The sequence below is a fragment of the Apium graveolens genome, chromosome 6 (assembly GCF_009905375.1).
Source record: "Apium graveolens cultivar Ventura chromosome 6, ASM990537v1, whole genome shotgun sequence".
NCBI classification, from domain to species: Eukaryota; Viridiplantae; Streptophyta; class Magnoliopsida; order Apiales; family Apiaceae; genus Apium; species Apium graveolens.
In genome coordinates, this window is record NC_133652.1 from 30,215,966 (window position 1) to 30,229,125 (window position 13,160).

At 37.7% G+C, this 13,160-nt stretch overlaps 1 non-coding gene across 1 annotated transcript; it reads left to right on the forward strand.

The window, feature by feature from the left end:
* The first annotated feature begins 10,169 nt into the window (after positions 1-10,169).
* LOC141670077 (small nucleolar RNA R71) lies at positions 10,170-10,276 on the forward strand. The gene has a single exon (XR_012554325.1). It is a non-coding gene; the product is annotated as a small nucleolar RNA R71 (small nucleolar RNA).
* The last annotated feature ends 2,884 nt before the right edge of the window (positions 10,277-13,160 follow it).

Below are 13,160 nucleotides of genomic sequence, written 5' to 3' on the forward strand. Positions count from 1 at the left end.
ATGAATGGTTTCAAAGGCTCAACTCAAATGACTAAGGATGAATCTGATATCCCCAAGTCAAATGAGATAAAGCCTAAGAAACAGAAAAAGAAAGCTAACAAGGCAGGACCCAAGGAAACTTGGGTACCAAAATCAACTTGATTTGATTTTGATATGTGCAGGGAAAAGAAAGAATCTATGGTACTTGGATAGTGGTTGTTCAAGACACATGACTGGTGATTCTACCCTGCTCATAGAGTTCAAGGAGAGAGCTGGCCCAAGTATTACTTTTGGAGATGACAGCAAGGGTTATACTGTGGGATATGGCTTGATTTCAAAAGACAATGTCATCATTGAGGATGTTGCCTTAGTGGATGGTCTCAAGCATAATTTATTGAGTATCAGCCAGCTTTGTGATAAAGGCAATTCAGTAACCTTCAACTCAGAAGCCTATGTTGTGGCTAACAAGAGGAGCAACAAAGTGGTTCTCACTGGTGTGAGAAAAGGAAATGTGTACCTAGCTGACTTCAACTCATCAAATGCAGAATCTGTTACTTGTATTCTCAGCAAAGCAAGTCAGGATGAAAGTTGGTTATGGCACAAGAAGCTGTCTCATCTAAACTTCAAGACCATGAATGAACTAGTAAAGAAAGAACTGGTTAGATGTATTCCCCAAGTGGAGTTTTCTAAAGATGGACTGTGTGATGCTTTCCAGAAAGGAAAGCAAATTAAAGCATCATTTAGAAAGAAGCTTGATTCAACAATTGAAGAACCTTTGCAACTGCTACACATGGATTTGTTTGGACCAGTTAATGTGTTATCCATCTCAAGGAAAAGATTTTTCCTAGTAATTGTAGATGATTTTTCAAAGTTCTCATGGACATATTTCCTAAAGTCTAAAGATGAGGCTAATGAAATCATCATCAATCACATAAGGCAAGTCAATAATCATCCTGATTTCAAATTTAGAAGAATCAGGAGTGACAATGGAACTGAGTTTAAGAATTCGGTCATGAGAGCATTTTGTGAAGAAAATGGGATCCTGTATGAGTTTTCAGCAGCAAGAACTCCACAACAAAATGGAGTAGTAGAAAGGAAGAACAAATCACTTATTGAAGCTGCAAGGACAATGCTTGAAAAATCTAAATTACCAACATATTTCTGGGCTGAAGCTGTAAACACTGCATGCTACACTCAAAATATTTCTCTGATTAATCAAGCAAAATGCATGACTCCCTGTCAATTGTTCAAGAACAAGAAGCCAACTCTAAACTTTCTTCATATCTTTGGCTGTAAATGTTATATCTTGAGAAATCAAACGGATCAGAATGAGAAGTTTGATGCTAAAGCAGATGAAGGAATTTTTGTTGGATATGCTATTGGTAAAGCATATAGAGTCTACAATCTAAAACCAACATTGTTGTGGAATCAATACATGTTGTGTTTGATGATAAAAAGATTGAAGGACTGCAAGATGAGATTACCATGAGAGCCTCAAATTTGACAATGTGGAGATGGTTAGTGATGAAAGTGATGATGAAAGTGATCAAGAAACAGTATCAAAGGATAATGTAGAAAAATCTACCACCAATGAAGCACAAAACTCAACATCTGTCAAGTTGCATAATGCTTCATCCGTCGGGAGACAATTTGCCTTATCCGTCGGGAGATAACCAGCCTCATCCGTCGGTACTCAAAATTCACCATCCGTCGGTTCATCAAAAGAAGCCGGGAGTCAGAATAGATCACTTACAGAAAGCTCCCCTCTCTCAAATTAAAGATCCATTAATGCAGGGGAGTTTTTAATAATCAAAACTCAATTACACATCAAGACAACATTGAGGCCTCTTCATCTAGAGCTAATCTACCTCAACAAAGGAAATGGACAAAAGATCACCCCTTTGAGCTCATCATTGGTGATATATCTTCTAGAGTTTAAACAAGAAGAGCAACTCAAGAAGAATGTCTATACAACAACTTTCTTTCTAAGGAAGAACAAAAGAAGGTAGAAGAAGCTTTGTTGGATCCTGATTGAATTTTAGCTATGCAGGAGGAACTAAACCAATTTGAGAGGAATAAGATATGGAAGCTGGTGCCCAAGCCTAAAGGAAAGAATCCAATTGACACCAAATGGGTATTCAGAAATAAGATGGATGAAAATGGCATATTAGTCAGGAATAAAGCCAGATTGGTTGCTAAGGGATATTGTCAACAAGAAGGAATAGATTTTGATGAAACATTTGCTCCTGTTGCAAGACTTGAAGCCATCAGAATCTTCTTAGCCTATGCAGCTCATGCCAATTTTAAAGTCTATCAAATGGATGTCAAAAGTGCCTTTCTGAATGGAGATTTGGAGGAGGAAGTCTATGTCAGTCAGCCTTCTGGTTTTGAAGATCCAAAATTTCCAGAATATGTTTACTATCTTTTGAAAGCACTTTATGGACTGAAGCAAGCGCCTAGAGCCTGGTATGACACTTTGTCAAAGTTTTTTTTAGAGAATCACTACACTAGAGGTACTGTAGACAAAACTCTTTTCTTTAGAAATGTTAATGGCTCTAGTATACTTGTTCAAATTTATGTAGATGACATTATTTTTGGCTCTACAGATGAAAAACTTTGCAAAAAGTTTTCCAAATTGATGCAAAGTAAGTATGAAATGAGTATGATGGGAGAACTAACTTACTTTCTTGGTTTGCAAGTTAAGCAAGTTAGTGATGGAATATTCATTAGTCAAACTAAATACATTTATGATCTTTTAAAGAAGTTTGATCTAATGGATTGCACATCTGTAAAAACTCCCATGGCCACTACAACTAAGCTTGAATTAAACACTACTGAAAAGTCTGTGGATATTTCAAGTTATAGGGGCATGGTTAGCTCAATTCTGTACTTAATAGCTAGTAGGCCAGATATAATGTTTGCTACAAGTTTGTGTGCTAGATTTCAGGCTGATCCTAGAGAATCTCATTTAGTAGCTATTAAGAGAATTTTCAGATATCTCAAGTGAATACCAAAACTTGGCATTTGGTACCCTAGAGATTCTGGTTTTGATCTAACTGGTTATTCAGATACAGATTATGCAGGTTGTAAAATTGATAGAAAAAGTACAACAGGAATCTGTCAATTTCTAGGAAACAAGCTTGTGTCCTGGTTCAGTAAAAAGCAAAATTCAGTTTCTACTTCTATAGCTGAAGCTGAATATATTGCTACTGGCAGTTGCTGTGCACAAATTTTGTGGATGAAAAACCAATTGCTAGACTATGGTTTGCAAGTTGAAAGAATTCCCATTTTCTGTGATAACATAAGTGCAATTGCCATTACTGAAAATCCAGTACAGCATTCAAGGACAAAGCACATAGACATCAAGTACCACTTCATAAGGGAACATGTAATGAATGGTACTGTGGAACTACATTTTGTTCCAAGTGAAAAGCAGCTTGCAGATATATTTACCAAGCCACTGGATGAATCCACCTTTTCAAGGTTGGTAAGTGAGTTAGGTATGCTAAATTACTCTTAAATCTTTTCAGATAATTTGCAAGTTTTATTGCAGACAGAAATTTAATTGATTTTACAGTCTTGGATGAAATTTTGGCTAAGTCAAAATTTACATCTCGACGGATGATCATTATCCATCGAGTTTGTTCATCCGTCGGTATACATTTTATTAATAAAATCAATTACTTTTCTGGAATATTTCATGACTCGACGGATAACTACTTATTCTCATTCGTCGAATTATCTGAATCCTAGCCGTTAATTCCCTGAACATTATCCATCGAGTATACTTACAGTTTATAAGTATAACATGACGGATAATTGAAGGAATTTTCTACAGTTTATTTTTAAACAGCTATTTTGGGCAATTCTCATTGGTTACTTTATTTTACTTTATTATTTTTGATAGTTATTTTTGAGATAGTATAAAAGCTTAATACATTTTCATTGCTTTTCTTTTATCATTCTCAAATCATCTGCTCCAATTCTCTCTTTCTCAAAAGCAATTATCATTTCTATCTCTGCAATTTCCACTCTCTAACAATGGCACCAGTAGTCAAGATCATGTCATAAACTGGATACATCTATGAGAAAAACAACTTCACGGCTCTAGTAAACAAGGGGATTCAACATTCAAGTGACTACCACAAAATGATGGATTTTGTGAAGAACTGCAAACTCAGCTATGTAATGCTAGAATCACCCACCATCTTCTGTGAGGTTGTTGAAGAGATACGGACGACTGCTACATACAACTCTACTGAAAAGACCATCACACTCACTATTAAAGGTAAGGAATTCTGTATCAATAGTGATGTTATTAAAGCATATTTCAAAATTTATGATAATACTGTGACCTCACCACACACAGATACTGATATTGTTAATATGCTTAATTCCATGAACTATGCACTCTCTACTTCTAAGTTAAGTGATATTAGGAGGTTGGATCTTCGGAAAGAATTGAGTTTCATGTGTGATGTAGTTACCAAGGTCTATTCTGGTAAAATCAGTAATTTTGATTCTGTCAATATTTCTATGCTTAACATGCTTTACATGCTAGTTACAGATAAGTTCTTTAATTTTAGTGATCTTGTTTTGTTTGAGTTGGGGTTTAAATTAGGGGAGTAAAACAAGCGGGGTAAAAATGTTTACTATGTTAGATTTTCATGATGCTAGCTAACAACCTCTCTGAGGAAATTGTGCTTGAGAACCCAAACAACAAATTAGATTGTTGGGTTCAAGAGAGAAGAATTATTGTAGATTTAAACAGGGCAAACCATCACAAGGAGGTGCCACTCTTCTATTTCCCTGTAATGGAAGCACCTCAGGTAAGTGAGGTAAGTTCATATGTCCCTACTCTTCAAACCTCACAGATTTCTTTGAATTATAGTGTAGCTATGGCAACTGTGTCAATGACCCAACAGTTGCCTACCCAAGCTACTAAACCATCAAAAATTTCAAAATCCAAATCAAAGAAAGCCCCTCTGGTATCTCTCAAAAGATGCCAGTTGTAAAATCCACCAAACCCAAAGAGGGGAGTGTGAAGGTGGGCAAGGTAGGTCAGGGACAGGGTGAACATAAAAGAAACCCTAAGGATAAGGTTGGAGAGATGAGTGTTTCCCAGCCTAGCCACACTGCAGTTTTCCAATAAACTGCAGTGCGTAAAAAGGACAAAATCTCATTTCTAGCTGCATCCTCCCAAAAGGATGTGACTATTGAACAAAGCTCTCAGCCAATAGCACAGGCCAAAAGGGTAAGGGACACTAGCTCACCCCAAACTTATGCCAGAAAGAAGAAATCAAAAACCTTTGGGGATGCACAGGGTTCACACACTATGCAAACTGGTGTTAAAGACACAGTCACTGCACCTTCTCAAATTCAGTTTGATGTGGCTCCAATAAATGTGGAGTCACAGCTAAAATCTTTAGTTATAGAAGCACCTCACACACCAAATTCTCCCACAAACTCTCTGGATGTGGATATGATCAACACATCAATTCCTGATTCCCCTTCTTTAACTCTGTTGGGGAAGTCAAAATCTAATGCAAGTGAGCATCATCTTTTAGATGATTTGTTGGCTCACTTGCCAATTCTTTCAGGAACTGTTGAAACATCTGTGCCCAAAATCTCATCAATCTGCACAGAGTCCATAATAGTTTCAATTCCAAGTTCACTCATTTCTACTCTCTCGATGGATATTGCTCATCCATCGAGTAGTGATTGTATCCCGACGGATAAGCTTAACAGCAGTTATCCGTCGGATAGTCAAACTGCTAACCCGACGGATATCCCTTATCCGTCGAGTGTCTCTGCACAACTTAAAATTTCATCAATTATCTCAAGTGCAGAAGACTTAGTGGTAGTACAGTCACTCTTAGGATTGAGGGAAGAGAGTGTTATGAGTGAGAGTCTGGGTTGCTCCCAGGAAAAAGGAGAGGAAAAGAGTGAAAATAAGCAATCCAGTTCTTCAGGATTGGCAAAAGAGAGTGAGAGGAGTCCCACCTTAGATGGTGAAGGTGAGGGTGTGAGGGTGAGGAGCCAAGATGAGACCTTGATGCAATAAAAGAGAGAACCCAAGAGAAATGCAGGTACCGGAGCTATAAGGATGGATGTCATTGCAAGTGAGTTAATGGATGTCCAGGATGCACACAGGGAGGGACTATCTCAGCAACCTCAAGCTGTTATAGATTCCACCTCCCTTGATGCTGAGACATTTACTCACCCTGTTCCAGCTTATCAACTTCTAGCTGAACAGGGCAATGACAATGCAGAAAGGATGCTCAACTTGGTGCACACCACACAGTCAATGCTAAGGGCTAAGGATGCCATCACAGCTTTGCCCTCTACAGCTGGTGATGTTGATTATGAGACTGGTGGTTCAGCAGATTTCTTTAGAGATGAAGGTGGAGATAGTGAAGAAGAGCCATTGGACATGGGGGGAAGTAGGTTCTAGCTCAAGATCATGCATGCCATCATGGGCATTTTCAAAGCATTGTGATGAACACTACTTCAAGACAACCCTGATTCAACTCATATATTAGACAAATTCTGCTCTTCAAACCACCACAAATGCCAACACCAAGAAGCTCCTTCAAGCACATCTTGCTTCTCTACAACTACAACAAATTCAAGACTTCCAACATGCTAGAGATGTCAACACCATCAAAGGAGATATTGATGAGATAAAGAAGGCTATTTCTGACAAAATGGACTCTAAGCTTCCAGAAGCTACAATGCTTGATATTAAGAGACAGCTCAGGAAAAATTCTGATCTTGCCACAAAGATAGATGCCTTGGATACAAGGATGACAACTATGGAAGCATCTCTTACAGCAATTCATCTGCATCAAGCTCAATAGACAGACTTGCTTCAAAAACTGGTGGCTGCACAAACCTCCTCCTCTACTCAACTTGATGATAACAAAAAGGGGGAGAAAGGACCAAGTGAGGGGGAGAAACAGCTTAACATTCAAATCAGTAAAGTAATTGTGCCCACAATTGCTTTCACCAAGCCACCAGTTACAGACAGCATTGATCTGATAAATGAAGCAGCAGCCAATATAAGAGCAGCTGAAAAGGAGCAGTTGATTCCAATCAACTGGGAGAAAATTGATGAGGACATTCAGAAGAAGTTTGGGCTAGTAAAGAAGCCTAAAAAGTCAGCCATTCATCACTCTCAAGTCAGGAAAATCTCTGTGAATGAAATGAGCATGAACTATCTGGAAAGGGGACAGCCATCCTGCATCAAATCTCCAAAGGCTGAAATAATTCTGAAGCCAAGGGTGAACTATCCAAAATCATCATTAAAGAACCCTTTGGATACAGTGTATGAGACACCTAAGCCTGATGAGAAGAAACTGTTGTCAAGGTCAATTGCCTTCTACAAGGATCTAGCTGATTCAGCCTTAAAAAGGAGAATTGCTAAAGTTTTTAGGAATGGTAAGAAATTTGTGTGGTGGCTGGACATCCTCAATTTGCTCAAGCAAAGAGAGAAGAAAAGGCAAGATTGAAGCAAGAAAAGAAGCAAGCTGCTCTAGATACTACAAAGGCTAAACAAAAGAAAGTGCAGGCTGCTATATTGGCCAAGCTACAAGCTGTGAAACCAACACAATAAATTCCTACTCAGCCATCTGAAATCACTAAATCTCAAGATCCAAAGAAGCAATTTGAACCACAACAGAAGAAATCTCACAGATACAAGGAATTGTCCAAAAGAACCAAAAGGAAATTGAACTTTGTTGGTAAGGAATTGGAGGATCAATTTTCTAAGGAATCCACTCCAACTACAACTCAAGCATCAAAACCCTCAGTGGTATTTGAAGACATTAAGGTGGTGGATCCTTACAGGATCATTCATGGTGAACCTATTGTACCTAAGGATGAACCAATAGACTGGGAAAGTCTACCAATTCCTGACTTTAATTTGCCAATCCTTAACAAGCCAAAGAGAACAAAGTCAAGAGCAGTCAAGAAAGTGAAGCTGTCACCTCTCAAATCCAAATCTTTAATCAAAGCTCAATCCAAAGTCAACAAGGGAGATTACATGTACTTATGTGATATCACGGAATTCTCTGATCTAAACCTCTATCTAGATGAACTGGAAGAAGTTAGAGGGATTGATGCCTACAGGAATCTACCTGAAAGGTTAGTTTTTAAGTACAATGGAGGAAAGGAGATTCAATGGCCACTTCACAAGATCCTTCAAGAAAGCCAATCTGTGCTGATAAAGGTTTATTCATCATTCAAGAAGAACTTTGGATTCAATGTAACTTCAAGAAGACTTGTTCTAAAAAAGATTGAAGAACTGTGGAGTATTAGAGCTAAAGATGCACTCCCAAAGACCCTAACTATTCCTTACACAGGGAGAAGAGTGCATCCAAGGCCCTACTGGTTGATGAAGTTCATGGATGACAAAGGAGTTAGAAGATTTTTTAGATTAGAAGACCAATTGAGCATCTCTAGCAATGAGACTCTTTTGGAAATGCAAGAAAAACTTAATCTCTCAGAATCTGATGAACTGGAATTCCATAGACAGCTCCAAAATCAGATAGAAGAAAATAACAGAAAGCTTGGAAAGAGATCCAGATCTTCAAGGAAATAGACTAATCTGCTCAGGCTAGAGGAGCACCTTAAAAATGACTGTGAGCAAATCTTTGTACATTTTGTTAATTGAAGCACTTTACAGTTTTATCTACTTACTTTCAAAGTTGTATTTTTAGGGTGTTTTGTTATCATCAAGTTTCTCTTAATTTATGGCTACAATTCCAGTAGACATAAATTGGGGGAGATTATTGTGGATATGTTATGAACTTGATGATTTCATTAACAAAACACCTTGGTAGATTTTACTTAGTGAAAAATGTATCACTCGACGGATAAGGATTATAGTCCCGACGGATGACTCAATATAGTCCCGACGGATGATGATTTATTATCCATCGAGTGAGTAGCTTTTGTAATAATAAGTCTGTAGCACATTTCTGCATACAATTGTTTAGATTCTGTAGTAGTACTCAAGTCATGTTGACTTTAACTAGATATGCAAAATAGGTTGATTAATTGTACATAGATGATGTCTTGTAATTCTGTATAAATAAAATGAAGTCAAGTGCCAGATAGCTACCCGACGGATAAACAACAATGCCACTCGACGGATGATCAACAAGGCAACCCGACGGATGATCATGAACCCGACGGATAAAGAATTTAAATATTTGTTGACAGTGACAACACAGTCACATGCGTCGAGTGTATGTAAATGGAATGTGGAAGCCTATTCAACTGGGTTTTAGAGAACAAAGAAGCATTGCCATTTCCATGCTATTATGAAGATATTCAAAGATGCTGGAATAGAGTAATGAAGCAACATAGTATTAGACTTGGTAGGTTTTGTTTTATAATCTTGTCTTATTACTTTGTAATCTTGGTGTTATATAAACCAAGAAGTAGCAAATAGAACAAGTAGCAACTGAGCAAGATTATTATTCTCAGAGAAACATTTGTAAGCTGTATTCTTAGCATTTCTCTGTAAACTTAGTTGTTCAAATTTGTAAGCAGCTGTGAGCTAATTGCTACACAGAGTTCTCTTGATATAATATATATCTCTAGTGGATACATTCAAATCCACCAGAAAGTTTTTAAAGACTTGTGCTTTTAATTACTTGTGTCTTGATTCATTCCAAGATATTATTCCGCAGTTTGCAAATCAATTCACACAGTTATATATTATTAAGATAGAACATTTTATATCTTTGTGAAAAAGTTTCAAGAATTCCATTCAACCCCCCTTCTGTAATTCTTGTTGCATTGTTAGGGACTAACAACTCATGAACTGAGCTGATTCACTAGAAATAGCACATTGATCAGTCTCATGGGCACCAGCATAAAGCTCACAAACACTAGTGATTTGATTAACTCCATAATTAGCCAAATAGCCCACCTTCATCGTCAAAGCCTTAAGTTGGGCAGCTATAGCCGTTGCTGCATCCAACTCCTGAATTCTTGCTACTTTTCCCTGAGTCGGTATCTGGGAAGGATTCTGGTATTCATTAGCAGCCATCAGTTCAATCAATTCATCAGCTTTATTTTAGCTTTTAGCCCACAAAGCTCCTCTTGATGCTGCATCGAGCATGGGTCTAGAAGTAGCACCCAATCCATTATAGAAACAATTTATAATCATCCAATCAGGCATGCCATGGTGTGGGCACTTCCTTAGCATCTCCTTATATCGATCCCAAGCCTCACACAGAGATTCTTTAGTTTGCTGAGCAAATTGAGTAAGAGCATTCCTGATTGCAGCAGTCTTCGCCATAGGGAAGAATTTAGTGAGAAACTTTTAAGCAAGATCTTCCCAAGTAGTGATAGACCCTGGTGGTAGAGAATGTAACTAGCACTTAGCTTTATCCCTCAGAGATAATGGGAAGAGTCACAACTTGATAGCATCTTCAGTCACACCATTGAACTTGAAAGTGTCGCAAATCTCGATGAAATCCCTGATGTGCATGTTGGGGTCTTCTGTAGGGGAACCCCCAAACTGAATTGAGTTCTGTATCATATGAATCATGCTTGATTTGATCTCAAAAGTGTTAGCCGAGATGGTTGGTCTGATGATGCTCGACTGAATATCATTGATCTTAGGCTGAGAATAGTCCATCAGAGCCTTAGGAATTTCTGCTTGATCTCCCATCACTACTAAAACTTGTTCCTCGACTTTCTTTTCTTCTTCTACCTTCTCTTCGTCCTCAACAACTTCCCTAAGAACCAATACAGCTTCGTCCTCGGCTTTATCCAGATTTCTCTTACGAGACCGAGAAAGCGTATGCATACACGCTCGCTAGAGTACCTGAAATAAGACAAGGAAACAGATAAGTAACAATGTCCGAGTCAATGAACTTTAACGACCACTGATGACAAACACATAAACTAAATATTAACACCGAGTCCCCGACAGCGGCGCCAAAAACTTGTTAGTTGCTAAATATGCGCTAATAATATACGCAAATATACGCGTTCACAAGTAGTATAAGATATAAATCAGATTCATTCCCACAGAGACTTTTTGGTTAATTTAAGATTATGTACCTTTGCAACAATGGTATGGTTATTATCTAATGCTAAGACGAATAACAAGTTGAGATTATTTTTAACTAAACTTAAGCTAACAACTATAACTAAGAGAATAAGAATGGTTGAATTAATATATATATATATGACAAATATGGGATTCTAACTTCATTAAGTACTTCATTCAATAGCCTTTTCATTCTTAACCTCAGCATGTAATGGTGATGACACTAATCAGATAACACGAAACTGATAAACGCCAACCTTCGTTGTACGAATACCATACTACCAGACATCCACAAAAGAGATAGAAGCTGAATAGACACCAATTATATTGAGACTCTATATGTCTATAGAATTTGACAACATAACGGTTTGATGCACAAGTTATCTATCGTGATTACATAGGGCAAGTAAGATGGTTAAAATTACCTACGAATCATGCATATCAATACATGAACCTATGCTAGCATGGCAAATTCTAAATCCTTAAATTCACTTTCGCTTTATTAAGAATTAACACATCATCTTATAAGTTCGCGACGCTCATAAGACGAATAAGCACAACCAATACTAGGTTATCATACAATCACCACACACTAAGGCATCGAAACAAATCAACTAAAAAAAATCCATAAATAAATCCTCTAGAACCCCACGACAACGATTAGCCCATGATCGGACTCATCATCAACGTGGATTCCAATGAAAGCATGGTATAATAAATGTAGTCTTTATAACGAATAATATACAAAGTACGAAACAAGAGTATAAGTTCAAAAATAAGAAAACTAGCATCCAACGTTACAACTTAAATAAAGAATCACAAGTATAAACTAGATCTTCTTCGCCTTGGTTGAATTGTGTTAAAACGGTCTTCTTACGCCTTCTCCTTGTGCTCTGGTGCGTCTCCTTGTAAAAACGAGCTTATTTATGTATATATAGCAGCCTCATACAGAGTAGAAGTCTTCTGGATCAAACTCAGAATAGAAACAAAAAATTTTTTCTCAACCTGGTGCGGGCGCGCGCTTCAACAACGCGGGCGCGCTGAGCTTCTGGACTTTGGGCGCGGCCGCGCGCTATCACAGTGCAGGCGCGCTGACCTCCTGATTAAAATTCTGACTTCTTCTTTTTTTCTTGCTGATTTGAGCTGGTCTTCCACGAGCTTTTATTCCAACACCTTCCTAATACCAAATTAGCACAAAAACAATGTTAATTCACCTTATTACCTGGAGAATGCCTGAAAATGTAAAAACACTAGAAAACACATTAAAACACCAATAACTTGAGTACAAGTACACCAATTCAAAGCTTTACGGAGCGTAATAAAGTGTCATAAATGCCACTCAACATCAACCATTAATGGTCGATAACATTTGTAGTATGTATCCTCCACATCTTCTAAGGAACGATCTCTATCCTTTTCCACAAAGTACTTTGCGGACTCAACCAATTGGTCTTGAAATTTTTTGAACATCTCTTTGGTATAAATGGAAGCGGCATGGTGCTCCAAGGCGGTCTTCATTCGCATGCAATGAATTTTATGACGTGTATTATAATCTTCATTTTCAAATCTATGTTCACTAATAAAAACATCTTCATCACAATCATCAACAAGGTTAATATTATCTACATTATCATTACGTAAGCAACTACCACTAACATCAACAACCTCACTATTTACAACATTATCACTTTTTTCAAAGCTTTTCTACCTTCATACCTAGCAAACATCGTATCCATAATTACAACAAGAAAAAAGCAAGAAATTGAGCTTACAAAATGTAATTAGTGAGTAAGGATGAATAAAACCAATAATTCCCCAAAATTTGCTCTCCAATTTGAAAAAGTTGCACAAAAAGGAAAGTGTGATTGTTTTAGGGTTATAAACTGCAAGTACAGTCCTTCAGCGATTATTAACCGCGGAATGGTCAGACATTCCGCGAAAAATATACGCGGAAAGGCAGCATTCCGCGGAAGAAAGCGCGGACAGGGGAAATATTTTTTTTAAATCCTGGCTGTTGGATTGTTCATCCAACGGCCAGGAAATGATGTGTTGGTTAACAGTTCCCTGACACATGATTGTCAGGGAACATGACCCTTACCAAAAATCCAAT